Source organism: Rhinoraja longicauda, chromosome 5, assembly GCF_053455715.1.
Source record: "Rhinoraja longicauda isolate Sanriku21f chromosome 5, sRhiLon1.1, whole genome shotgun sequence".
NCBI classification, from domain to species: domain Eukaryota; kingdom Metazoa; phylum Chordata; class Chondrichthyes; order Rajiformes; family Arhynchobatidae; genus Rhinoraja; species Rhinoraja longicauda.
In genome coordinates this window covers 3,259,651-3,273,433 of record NC_135957.1, presented here as the reverse complement: position 1 = coordinate 3,273,433, position 13,783 = coordinate 3,259,651, and positions in this window count along the sequence as shown.

Genomic DNA, 13,783 nt, shown 5'->3' with positions numbered 1-13,783 from the left:
GAGAGAATCAATATTCATACCACTGGGCTGTAAGCTGTCTGTGGCAGCTAGCTTATTTAGAAAGATCCAAAAAGGCAGCTTACCGTATAAAGTAGTAATGGGAGCCGATACCTTTCCTACGCACATAACAACGGAGATCTCCACAACGTAGCAGTTGGACGTTTATTTGAAGTTGCAATATAACATATTGACATATTGACATATCAGTCTGAAGAAGGGTCTCGACCCGAAACGTCACCCATTCCTTCTCTCTGAGATGCTGCCTGACCTGCTGAGTTACTCCAGCATTTTGTGAATAAATACCTTCGATTTGTACCAGCATCTGCAGTTATTTTCTTATACTACTTTAACATATTGACATATGCTTATCGTGCACTTATTATGGCTCGTTGTTAGCTTGTAGTAATTGTGTGGTAAAAATCTAATATCAAATCGTCGTTCCTACGTAACTAATGACTGTTTGCTGATCTTATATCAATAGGTTTGGCTTGTAAGCTGACCTTATTGTCAACAGGTTTCTTCGTTGTCACACACTAAAGCATTTCGTAAATGTGAAGCAAGTTATACTAAGGATCCTGGCTCCTCCCAGTCCACCGTAAACATAATATTAACCTCTTAGTGTCCAAAATACAGCAGGGTACAAAGTAATATAATAATACTAGACCAAGTGGACCCGTTGGGCCCAAACCTCTCCTGCATTGGTGCAGCACCCTCTCCTACCCCACTCTCCCTCCCCCTCCCTCCCCCCTCCCTCCCTTCCCTCCCCCTTTCTCCTCCCTCCCTCCCTTGGGTGCTGGGGTGGTTTGGATGGGAAGGGATGAGTTAACCAGGAGTTGCCGGAGGGAACGGTCTCTGCGGAAGGTGGAAAGGGGTGAGATGGGAAGATGTGGCTAGTGGTGGGATCCCGTTGAGGTGGCGAAAATATCGGAGGATTGTGTGTTGTATGTGACGGCTGATGGGGTGGAAGGTGAAGACTAGGGGGACTCTGTCTCTGTTGTGACTAGGGGGAGGGGGAGCAAGGGTGGAGCTGCGGGGTACTGAGGAGACACGAGTGAGGGCCTCACCCACATAACCTCACCCAGCCAGCGGCCGGCCACCTGCTCCCGCTGCCACCAATGATGGCTGCCCGGGCCGGGAGGCGGGTTGCTACGCAACCTCCGTTAGGCGACGCCCGGGCCTCCGGACCTACAGCGAACCCCGGGCCTACAGCGTCAGGGCCTACAGCGAACCCCGGGCCTACAGCGTCCGGGCCTACAGCGTCCGGGCCTACAGCGTCCGGGCCTACAGCGTCCGGGCCTACAGCGAACCCTGGGTCTACAGTGTCCGGACCTACAGCGAACCCCGGGCCTACAGCGTCCGGGCCTACAGCGTCTCCTGGGCCTACAGCGAACCCCGGGCCTACAGCGTCCCCCGGGCCTACAGCGTCCCGCGGGCCTACAGCGTCCCCCGGGCCTACAGCGTCCCCCGGGCCTACAGCGTCCAGGCCTACAGCGAACCCCGGGCCTACAGCGAACACCGGGCCTACAGCGAACCCCGGTCCTACAGCGAACCCCGGCCTACAGCGAACCCGGGCCTACAGCGAACCCCAGGCCTACAGCGAACCTCGGGCCTACAGCGAACCCCGGGCCTACAGCGAACCCCGGGCCTACAGCGTCCGGCCTACAGCGAACCCGGGCCTATAGCGTCCGGGCCTACAGCGAACCCCGGGCCTACAGCGTCCGGGCCTACAGCGTCTCCCGGGCCTACAGCGAACCCCGGGCCTACAGCGAACCCCAGGCCTACAGCGAACCCCGGTCCTACAGCGAACCCCGGGCCTACAGCGAACCCCGGGCCTACAGCAAACCCGGGCCTACAGCGAACCCCGGGCCTACAGCGAACCCCGGGCCTACAGCGAAACCTCGGGCCTACAGCGAACCCCGGGCCTACAGCGTCTCCCGGGCCTACAGCGAACCCCGGGCCTACAGCGTCCCCCGGGCCTACAGCGTCCCCCGGGCCTACAGCGTCCGGGCCCTACAGCGTCCCCCGGGCCTACAGCGTACCCCGGGCCTACAGCGTCCCCCGGGCCTACAGCGAACCCCGGGCCTACAGCGAACCCGAGCCTAAACGAACCCCGGGCCCTACAGCGAACCCCGGGCCTACAGCAAACCCCAGGCTATAGCGAACCCCGGGCCTACAGCGAACCCCGGGCTACAGCGAACCCCGGGCCTACAGCGAACCCCGGGCCTACAGCCGTCGTCCGGTCCTACAGCGTCCCCCGGGCCTACAGCGCTCCTCGAACCTAATACGGGACAAGGTCGGTCCCGTACAGGACAAACCAATTTAGCCCAATATACGGGATGTCCCGGCTAATACGGACAGTTGGCAACCCTAGGGAGAACGTACAACTCTGTACAGGCAGCACCCGGAGTCAGGATGGAACCTGGGTCTCTGGTGCCCCCTGCTGCCCTGTGTAGTTCTCCTCCAACAACAAGCTGGTCCTGTCAGGACAGGGGTGCTTTGAGGAGGGTCTCGGATCTGCAGTGTCACCGTGCTAGAGGAATTCACCACATTTCGGCTATGACGTCAATGGTCTTCCCAGTATACTCCCTTGGCCACTGCACTCCTATAGCCCTTGCCACCACCCCTTTTAGTTTAGTTTGGAGATACAGCGCGGAAACAGGCCCTTCGGCCCACCGGGTCTGCACCGACCAGCGATCCCTGCACATTAACACTGTGGTGTGGGATGACTATAGTGGCGTTTAAGAGGCTTTTAGATCGGCACAAGGATATGCAGAGAATAGAGGGTTATGGATCACACAGGGATAGGGTGGCGCAGCGGTAGAGTTGCCGCCTTACAGCGAATGCAGCGCGGAGACCCGGGTTCCATCCCGACTACGGGCGCCGTCTGTACGGAGTTTGTACGTTCTCCCCGTGACCTGCGTGGGTTTTCTCCGAGATCTTCAGTTTCCAACCACACACCAAAGACGTGCAGGTTTGTAGGTTAACTGGCTTGGTGCATGTGTAAATTGTCCCTGGTGTGGTTGGGATAGTGTTAGTGTGCGGGGATCGCTGGTCAGTGCGGACACGGTGGGCCGAAGGGCCTGTTTCCGCGCTGTATCACTAAACTAAACTAATCTGTTGTATCTCAGCCAACCCTATTCACTATAATCAGAAAGGTATAATTCTGTGAGCATTACCACGTTAGGCTATTCCCTTTCTAGTTTGTTGCCCAATTGGCTTGGTAAAAAATGTAAAATTGTCCCTTGTGGGTGTAGGATAGTATTAGTGGGCCGAAAGGGCCTGTTTCCGCGCTGTATCTCTAAACTAAATTAAACTAAAAACTACAGTGGCGTTTGAGAGGCTTTTAGATAGGCACATGAATATGCAGAGAATGGAGGGACAGGAATCACGTGCAGGCAGAGGAGGTTAGTTTACCTTGCCTTCATGTTTGGCATGGACATTGTGGGCTGAAGGGCCTGTTCCTGTGCTGTACTGTTCTGTGTCATACAACGGCAGCAAAGTATTTGAGTATTTACCACTGTCCCGATTTGAATTGGAGTAATGAACTTCCTGGACCAACAACTAAAGGCACAACTTTGAGGAATAGATCGGGTAGATACACAGAGTCTCTTTCCCAGAGTAGGGGAATCGAGGACCAGAGGACACAGGTTCAAGGTGAAGGGGAAAAGATTTAATAGGAATCCGAGGGGTATGGAACAAGCTGCCAGAGGAGGTAGTTGAGGCTGGTACTATCCCATCGTTTAAGAAACAGTTGGACAGGTACATGGATAGGACAGGTTTAGAGGGATATGGACCAAGCGCAGGCAGATGGGACTAGGATAGCTGGGACATGTTGGCCGGTGTGGGCGAGTTGGGCCGAAGGGCCTGTTTCCACACTGTATCACTCTGTGACTCTATGAAGGGTCTGTTTCCACACTGTATCACTCTGTGACTCTATGAAGGGTCTGTTTCCACACTGTATCACTCTGTGACTCTATGAAGGGCCTGTTTCCACACTGTATCACTCTATCACTCTATGACTAACTAAAGCTTTGATGATTGATGTACAGACACACGTTTGCTCCCAACCCTGGCAGCGAGGGAATTTAAATTGATGCAATTAAGTTATAAATGAAGGTAGACACAAAGTGCTGGAGTAACTCAGCGGGACAGGCAGCGTCTCTGGATAGAAGGAATGGGTGACGTTTCGGATTGAGACCCTTCTCCTGATCTCCGCTGATCTGGTAACCCAGTGAGGTGTGTGGGAACGTTGGCTGAGGCTGGTGAATCTGGAGAATGCTCTGTAGGACATTGCGCACAGAAACTCGTTTTTGTTTGGATCCACGATATCTCAGTTGACCACGACGCCAATTTCAACTGAACCCACAGAGCAACAAGCAATCTGACAGAGACACTCAGCGGGTCAGGCGGCATCTGTGGAGGGGAAATGGACGGGCCACATCCCGGGTTGGTTGCCTGCAGTTTAGTTTAGTTTAGTTTAGAGATACAGCGTGGAAACAGGCCCTTCGGCCCACCGAGTCCGCGCCGACCAGCGATCCCCGCACACTAACACGAAGGTAGACACAAAATGCTGGAGTAACTCAGCGGGTCAGGCAGCATCTCAGGAGAGAAGGAATGGGTGACGTTTCGGGTCGAGACCCTTCTTCAGACTCGACCCATAACGTCACCCATTCCTTCTCTCCAGAGATGCTGCCTGACCCGTTGAGTTACTCCAGCATTTTGTGTCTACCTTCGATTTGAACCAGCATCTGCTGTGATTTTCCTACCCGCACATTAACACTACCGTACACACACGAGGGACCATTTTATTTTTTACATTTGCCCAGCCAATTAACCTACAAACCTGCACGTCTTTGGAGTGTGGGAGGAAACCGAAGATCTCGGAGAAAGCCCACGCAGGTCACGGGGAGAACGTACAAACTCCGTACAGACAGCGCCCGTAGTCGGGATGGAACCCGGGTCTCCATCCGGCGCTGCATTCGCTGTGAGGCAGCAACTCTACCGCTGCACCACCGTGACCGCCATATTGGTGTTTAGATCTCAATCCCCATTACTAATCCTGTCAGCCTGCATGTTAAACTGATAAAACATAGAAGCAGAATTAGACCATTAGTTTCATCTGCTCTGAAATGGGACAATGACATTCGTACGTGCAGCAGCACAACAGAATATGTAAACACAGCTCTCTGTTGATACCCTTAATAAAAGGAAGATCAATAAATGTCAACAAATGGAAGCTCAATAAATTAATTCGGCCCATCAAGTCTACTCCGCCATCCAATCATGGCTGATCTATCTCCCTCTCAACCCCATTCACCTGCCTTCTCTCCATAACCCCTGACACCCGTACTAATGAAGAATTTATCAATTACCACTTTAAAAATAGCCATTGACTTGGCCTCCACAGCCCTCTGTAGCAATGAATTCCACAGATTCACCAGCCCCTGACTCAAGAAAATGCTCCTCTTCTCTCTCAAGATGAAAAGATGCAAATACGTAATACATAGAAATGAATTAAAGAGAGAGCTAGATAGAGCTCTTAAGGATAGCGGAGTCAGGAGGTACGGGGAGAAGGCAGGAACGGGGTACTGATTGAGAATGATCAGCCATGATCACATTGAATGGCGGTGCTGGCTCGAAGGGCTGAATGGCCTCCTCCTGCACCTATTGAGGGGGCGTGGCTGTGTTCTGCAGCTGCGGCTCACCGGCAGTCTCTCTGTTTTTTTGGGGGGTTTTTTGTCATTGTCGTTGTTAAATGTACGTTTTGTTTTATTTTTAACTCTGTGTATGTGGGGGGGTGGTGGGGGGGTTGGGGGAAACCTTTTTTCAAATCTCCTCCACAACGGAGATGCGACCTTTACCGTGTCGTATCTCCGTTCGCGCTACGGCCTAACATCGTGGAGTCGGCGGCCTCCAGCTGGGATCGACCTCAAAGACTCCGGTCGCAGGGCCTGGACTTACCATCTCGGAGGCTTCGGCCGTGGGCCCTGCAGACCGCAACATCGGGAGTTCACAGGTCCCTGGCTGGCGACCGGCTTTTGGGAGCTCCAGCCGTAGCAGCTTCGACCGCCCCGAAGCGCGAGGTATGATCGACCTGCCCGCAGGCCCTTCATCGCCCTGCGTGGCCCGGCCGCGGCACTTTCCATCGCCCGGTGGGGGCTTGGGATTTTCATCGGCCTGCTCGGCTCGGCTCGGCCCTGGGACTTTCCATCGCCCGGTGGGGGCTCAGGACTTTCATCGGCCTGCTCGGCTCGGCCCTGGGACTTTCCATCGCCCGGTGGGGGCTTCAAAAAGTTGGGAGCCTCGATCACCTCGTGGCACCACGGGAGAAGAATGAGGAGGAGATAAGACTTTGCCTTCCATCACAGTGAGGGTATGCCTAGAGCAATCACTGTGATGGCTGTTTTGTGTAAAAAATTATATCTGTGTGTCCTGTGCTTTTTAATGTCTACTGCCGGACCCTGACGTGAGAGGACGCTGGCGTTGAGTATTAGCCGCTTTTCCGTCAGGATAGTTTGTCTGTTTGTTTCTATGTTCATTGTTTTTGTAAAGCGCTTTGAGCATGTGATAAGGCGCTATATAAAATAAATGGATTATTATTATTATTATTATTGTCTATTGTCTATAAAGGAGCGTCCTTTAATTCTGAGGCTGTGCCCTCTGGTCCTAGACTCTCCCACTAGTGGAAACATCTTCTCCACATCCACTCTATCCAGGCCTTTATAGGCCCAGTGCCGATAAATAACATGATCCATATTACTTCCTCTTTCAATGCCCCCTGAAGAGCTAGTCAGGATTGTTTAGGTGGCATTTTGAGCGGCACACAGAATGGTGGAATATAGATCAAATATGAGGTGGAATGTCACAGAAACTTACCGAACAGTAAAAGGGGTGGATGGGGAAACGATGTTTCCACTGGTGGGAGAGTCTAGGACCAGAGGCTACAGCCTCAGAATTGAAGGATGTGCCTTTAGAATGGAGACAAGGAGGGATTTCTTTAGTCACAGGGTGGTGAATCTGTGGAATTCTTTGCCACAGATGGCTGTGGAGGACAAGTCAGTGGATATTTTTAAGGCGGGCACATTTTGGCAAGTTCAGGGAATTGAGGGAGATGGGGAACAGGCACAGAGGAGGGGTTGTAGCCTGGGGCAGTCACACTGGATGACAGCTGGGGGAGGTTCAATGGGTTGAAAGGTCTACTTCACCCAGGGTTGCCAACTTCCTCACTCCCAAATAAGGGACAAAAGGTGATGTCACCGCCCCGCGCCCCACCTGACCTCACCCAGCCAGCGGCCACGTGCTCCCGCTCCACCAATGGCGGTCGCCCGGGCCGGGAGGGCCTGTTTCCACGCTGTATCCCTAAACAATAGACAATAGGAGCAGGAGGAGGCCATTCGGCCCTTCGAGCCAGCACCACCATTCAATGTGATCATGGCTGATCATTCTCAATCAGTACCCCGTTCCTGCCTTCTCCCCATACCCCCTGACTCCGCTATCCTTAAGAGCTCTATCTAGCTCTCTCTTGAATGCATCCAGAGAATTGGCCTCCACTGCCTTCTGAGGCAGAGAATTCCACAGATTCACAACTCTCTGACTGAAAAAGTTTTTCCTCATCTCAGTTCTAAATGGCCTACCCCTTATTCTTAAACTGTGGCCCCTTGTTCTGGACTCCCCCAACATTGGGAACATGATTCCTGCCTCTAACGTGTCCAACCCCTTAATAATCATACGTTTCAATAAGATCCCCTCTTATCCTTCTAAATTCCAGTGTATACAAGCCTAGTCGCTCCAGTCTTTCATCATACGACAGTCAATAGACAATAGACAATAGACAATAGGTGCAGGAGGAGGCCATTCGGCCCTTCGAGCCTGCACCACCATTCAATGTGATCATGGCTGATCATTCTCAATCAGTACCCTATTCCTGCCTTCTCCCCAGTCCCACCATTCTGGGAATTAACCTAGTGAACCTACGCTGCATGCCCCTCAATAGCAAGAACTTCTGCATTTGTCTCTGGGTTCCCTTGCGTCTCGACCGTGAAACACCGCGCACACTGACCTCTGCAGACGCGCGCTCCACGAGCATTTGTCCCGGCTTCCTTTCCCCCTTTTGCAAACTTCGCTCCCCTCTAGACTCAGGCCACTGTGCGGACTAAGCACCACGCTTGGATATCCTGCTGCATGAAGCTGGCTGGCCTCTCCCCTGGGCAGGAACTGGTATAGAATGCAGCCACCCGTTCAGCGAAGGTAACTGTAAAGTAAACAGGAGCTGAGTTAGTGAACAAACAGCGCAGCCTAGCAACCATGAATCCCAGTTGGTGGCCAGAATGTGGCAGGGACTCTGTCTCAATAGGACCAACACATGACATAATTACTGCTCGGTCGTTAACAGTCTGTGTACCTGACAACAGGCACAGCAGTCTTTGTTCTTCCCTGCGCACCGGTGATTAACTATTGCCGAAGGTAGACACAAAAAGCTGGAGTAACTCAGCGGGTCAGGCAGTGTCTGTGGAGAACATGGATGGGTGACGTTTCACAGAGTGTTGGAGTAACTCAGCGGGTCAGGCAGCATCTGTGGAGAACATGGATGGGTGACGTTTCACAGAGTGCTGGAGTAACTCAGCGGGTCAGGCAGCATCTGTGGAGAACATGGATGGGTAACGTTTCACAGAGTGCTGGAGTAACTCAGCGGGTCAGGCAGCATCTGTGGAGAACATGGATGGGTAACGTTTCACAGAGTGCTGGAGTAACTCAGAGGGTCAGGCAGCATCTCTGGAGAACATGGATGGGTGACGTTTCACAGAGTGCTGGAGTAACTCAGCGGGTCAGGCAGCATCTCTGGAGAACATGGATGGGTGACGTTTCCGGGCCAAGACGGTTCCTCAGCACGACCCGAATCGACGCCCATTCCTTCTCTCCAGAGATGCTGCCTGTCCCGCTGAGTTACTCCAGCACTCTGTGTCTCCCTTCGGTGTAAACCAGCTTCTGCAGTTCCTTCAAACACATTTACTATTGCTGCATACACGGATGGTCACTTGCCCAGATAATCATCATCAGAATCACCATCACACTTTATTAGCCAAGTATGTTTTGCAACATACGAGGAATGTCATTTGCCGTACAGTCATACCAATAAAAAGCAACAGGACACACAAGATACATGTTAACATGAACATCCACCACAGTGACTCCTCCACATTCCTCACTGTGATGGAAGGCGAAAAAAAGTTCAATCTGCTTCCCTTCTTTGTCCTCCCGCGGTCGGGGGCCTCGAGCCTTCTGTTGACGGGACAATCTTGACTCCCGTAGCCGGCGGCGTTTGGACCCTCTGCATCGGGGCGATCAAGCTCCCGCATCGGGGGGGGGAATCTCAGCTCCCCCCCACCGGGCGATCTGACCCCGGGTCGGGGCTAGTCGAACCTTCTGCGACTTTGGAGCTTCCCGACATCGGTCTCTACCCGAGACTGCGAGCTCCTCGATGTTGAAGTCCGCAGGCCGCAGTTGGAGCGTCGATCCCAGGCAAGGGATCGCAGGCTCCGATGGTAAGTCCATAGCCCTGCGGTGGGGCTCAAAGTCAGTCTCGAGCAAGGCCGCCAGCTCCACGATGTTAGGCCGCAGAGTGACCGGAGATACGATCCGGAAAACAATCACATCTCCGGCAGGGTAAGAGATTCCAAACAAATCCAGACTCCGACAGACTTCGGCATGGATTCCGGAGAAATCCCAATAGAATATATCGGCTGAATGAGAGAAAAACTGGCGACAACACAATTCCACATTTTATCTCCCCTTCCTGTTCCACAAGGATGTTAGAACAATGCAGCACAAGAACAGGCCCTTCAGCCCACAATGTCCATGCTGAATATGATGCGAAGCTAGAGTTGCCAACTGTCCCGTATTTTGGGCTAAATTGGTATTTTGGGCTAAATTGGTATTTTGGGCTAAATACCGCCCTTGTCCGTATTGCACTGTAAGCCCGGACACTGTAGGCTCGGACACTGTAGGCCCAGGGGCCACTGTAGGCCTGGACAGTGTAGCCCGGGGGCCGCTGTAGGCCCGGACAGTGTAGGCCCAGAGACTGCTGTAGGCCCAGACGGTGTAGGCCCAGGGATCACTGTAGGCCCGGACAGCATAGGCCCAGGGGCTGCTGTAGGCCTGCACGTTGTAGACTGCTGTAGACCCGGACACTGTAGCCCGGGGGCCGCTGTAGGCCCAGACGGTGTAGGCCCAGGGGCCGCTGTAGGCCCGGGCGGTGTAGGCCCAGGGGCCGCTGTAGGCCTGCAGGTTGTAGGCCCGGACACTGTAGGCCCGGAGGCCTGGGCGCCGATTAACGAAGGTTGCGTAGCAACCCGGGCGGCCGCATTTGGTTGAGCAGGAGCACGTGGCCGCTGGCTGGGTGAGGTCACGTGGGGCACGGGGGCGGTGACATCACCTTGTCCCTTATTTGGGAGTGAGGAAGTTGGCACCTCTATGCCAAGCCAGTCTCTTACCTACGAGAATCTACAGTGCTGGCTCAAAGGACCGAATGGCCTCCTGCTGCACCTATTTTCTATGTGTAATAGACACAGAGTGCTGGAGTAACTCAGCGGGTCAGGCAGCATCTCAGGAGGAAGGAATAAGTGACATTTCGGGTCGGGACCCTTCTTCGGGCTGAGAGTCTTTGGGGGGGGGGGGGGATCTGGAGTGAGAAAAGGCCAGAACAAAGCAGGGCCGGCAACTGATGACCAAGGAAGGGTGGAGCCCACAATGGCCCATTGTTGGCTGGGGAAGAGGTGATGAGGAAGAGATACAAGGATGCAAACAGTGGAACTGGTGGGATGACCAGGGTGGGGGGGAGGGGGAGGAGAGGGAATGCAAGGGTTACTTGAAAGTAGAGAAGTCAATGTTCATACCGCTGGGGTGTAAGCTGCCCAAGCAAAATATCAGATGCTGTTCCTCCAAATTACGTGTTCGTCTTCAGACCAACGTTTCGGGTCGAGACCCTGCTTCGCACAAAGGGTCCCGACCCAAAACGTCACCTATTCCTTTTTTCTCCAGAGATGCTGCCTGACCCGCTGAGTTACTCCAGCACTCTGTGAAACGTCACCCATCCATGTTCTCCAGAGATGCTGCCTGACCCGCTGAGTTACTCATCGTTGATGTGCTGTGACGGTTGTCCACAATGGCTACTGTATGTAGAGTCAAACAATGAGTTATTTCCACAGTAGATACAAGGAACTGTAGATGCCGGTTTACCAAAAAAGTTGCAGAGTGCTGGAGTAACTCAGCGGGTCAGGCAGCATCTCTGGAGAACATGGATGGGTGACGTTTCAAGTCGGGACACTTCAGCAGACGAATTGTGCACACAATACTACAATGTACAATACACACAAGAATGCACTGTATAAGAAGGGACAGAGCCGGATGGGGGTGGAGTTGGACTCACGGGAGGTGGTCTTGGAGGGGAGGGTGCTCCTCAAACTGTGGAGCATCCTGGACAATACAGCTCACCCCCTCCATGACACACTGGCCAACCTGAGGAGCACCTTCAGCAACAGACTGGTCCCACCAAGATGCAGCACAGAACGCCACAGGAGATCCTTCTACCCTGTGGCTATCAAACTGTACAACTCCTCCCCCTTCTGTCCTGGAGGAGACTGAGACTGACCCCCCACCCCACCCCACCCCAATCATTGTGACATCCCTTTCCACTCATCACGTTAACTTCATGCTTCATGTATTTTGCGTTTCTATGGCAGACCAATTTCCGATAAAGTCGTATCATATCGTATCGTATACATCTGACTAATTATGGGAGGGGGAGGGGCAGAATAAAAGCTGGGAGAGAGGAGGGGCAGGACAAAGCCTGGTGGGTAGATGCAGGAGAGGGTGGTGGGGGAAAGAGGTTGATAGGCAGATGGTTGGACAAAGGCCAGAGACAAAACAACAGAAGGTGTGGGACTAAAGGATGGAAGAGTTGCGAATTGTGAAGCTGGAAGAATGAACATAGGTGGAAGGGGAGGGGGGAGAGAAATACTAGGTGCGGGTCCAGGTGAGGCAGAGGGGAGAGGTAGGGCTGAGGTTCGGGTGGAAGGAGAGAGAGAGAGAGGGCGGTTTTTTGGAGTCACCCAAAATTGGAGAATTCGATGTTCACCCCATCGTTAGGTTGGAAGCTACCCAAGCGATATTTGTGGTGATGTTCCTCCAGTTTAGGGCAGAACAGAGGCACAGCGGTAGAGTTGCTGCCTCACAGCGCAAAAGATCCTGGTCTCATCCTGACCACGGGTGCTGTCTGTATGGAGTTTGCACGTTCTCCCCGTGACCTGCGGGAGTTTTTACCCGGTGCTCTGGTTTCCTCTCACACTCCAAAGACGTGCAGGTTTGTGGATTAATTGGCCTTCTGTAAAATTGTCCCTGGAGTCCAGGATAGACGGGCGGTCACGGTGGCGCAGCGGTAGAGTTGCCGCCTTACAACGAATGCAGCGCCGGAGACCCGGGTTCCATCCCGACTACGGGTGCCGTCTGTACGGAGTTTGTACGTTCTCCCCGTGACCTGCGTGGGTTTTATAACAATATAACAATATAACAATATAACAACTACAGCATGGAAACAGGCCTGTCCGGCCCTACCAGTCCACGCCGACCATTCTCCCTGACCTAGTCTCATCTAACTGCACTCAGACCATAACCCTCTAATCCCCTCCTATCCATATACCTATCCAATTTACTCTTAAATAATAAAATCGAGCCAGCCTCCACCACTTCCGCCGGAAGCCCATTCCATACAGCCACAACCCTCTGAGTAAAGAAGTTCCCCCTCATGTTACCTCTAAACCTTTGTTCCTCAATTCTGAAGCTATGTCCCCTTGTTGGAATCTTCCCCACTCTCAAAGGGAAAAGCCTACCCACGTCAACTCTGTCCGTCCCTCTCAAAATTTTAAAAACCTCTATCAAGTCCCCCCTCAACCTTCTACGCTCCAAAGAATAAAGACCCAACCTGTTCAACCTCTCTCTGTAGCCTAAGTGCTGAAACCCAGGCAACATTCTAGTAAATCTCCTCTGTACCCTCTCCATTTTGTCGACATCCTTCCTATAATTCGGTTCTTCGGTTTCCTCCCACATTCCAAAGACGTGCAGGTTTGTAGGTTAATTGGCTTGGTAAATGTAATAAATGTAAAAATTGTCCCTTGTCGGTGTAGGATAGTGTTAGTGTGCGGGGATCGCTGGATGGCAAGCACCCGATGGTCCGAAGGGCCTGTTTCCACTTAGTATCTCCAAACTAAACTAAACTAAGGTTGGCGTGTGACCTCACTCTGGCCATGGAGGAGGCCCAGGACAGAAAGGTCACTTTTTTAACTGGAATTTAGAAGGATGAGAGGGGATCTTATAGAAACGTATAACATTTATTTAAGGACTGGACAGGCCAGGTGCAGGATAAATGTTCTGAATGTTGGGCGAGTCCAGAACCAGGGGCCACACACAGTCTAAGAATAAAGGGGAGGCCATTTAAAACTGAGGTGAAAAAAAACATTTTCACCCAGAGAGTTTGTGGAATTCTCTGCCACAGAGGACAGTGGAGGCCAATACACTGGATGAATTTAAAAGAGAGTTAGATAGAGCTCTAGGGGCTAGTGGAATCAAGAGATATGGGGAGAAGGCAGGCACAGGTTACTGATTGTAGATGATCAGCCATGATCACAATGAATGGCGGTGCTGGCTCGAGGGGCCGAATGGCCTCCTGCGGCACGGTAGCGCAGCGGTAGAGTTGCTGCTTTACAGCGAATGCAGCGCCGGAGACTCAGGT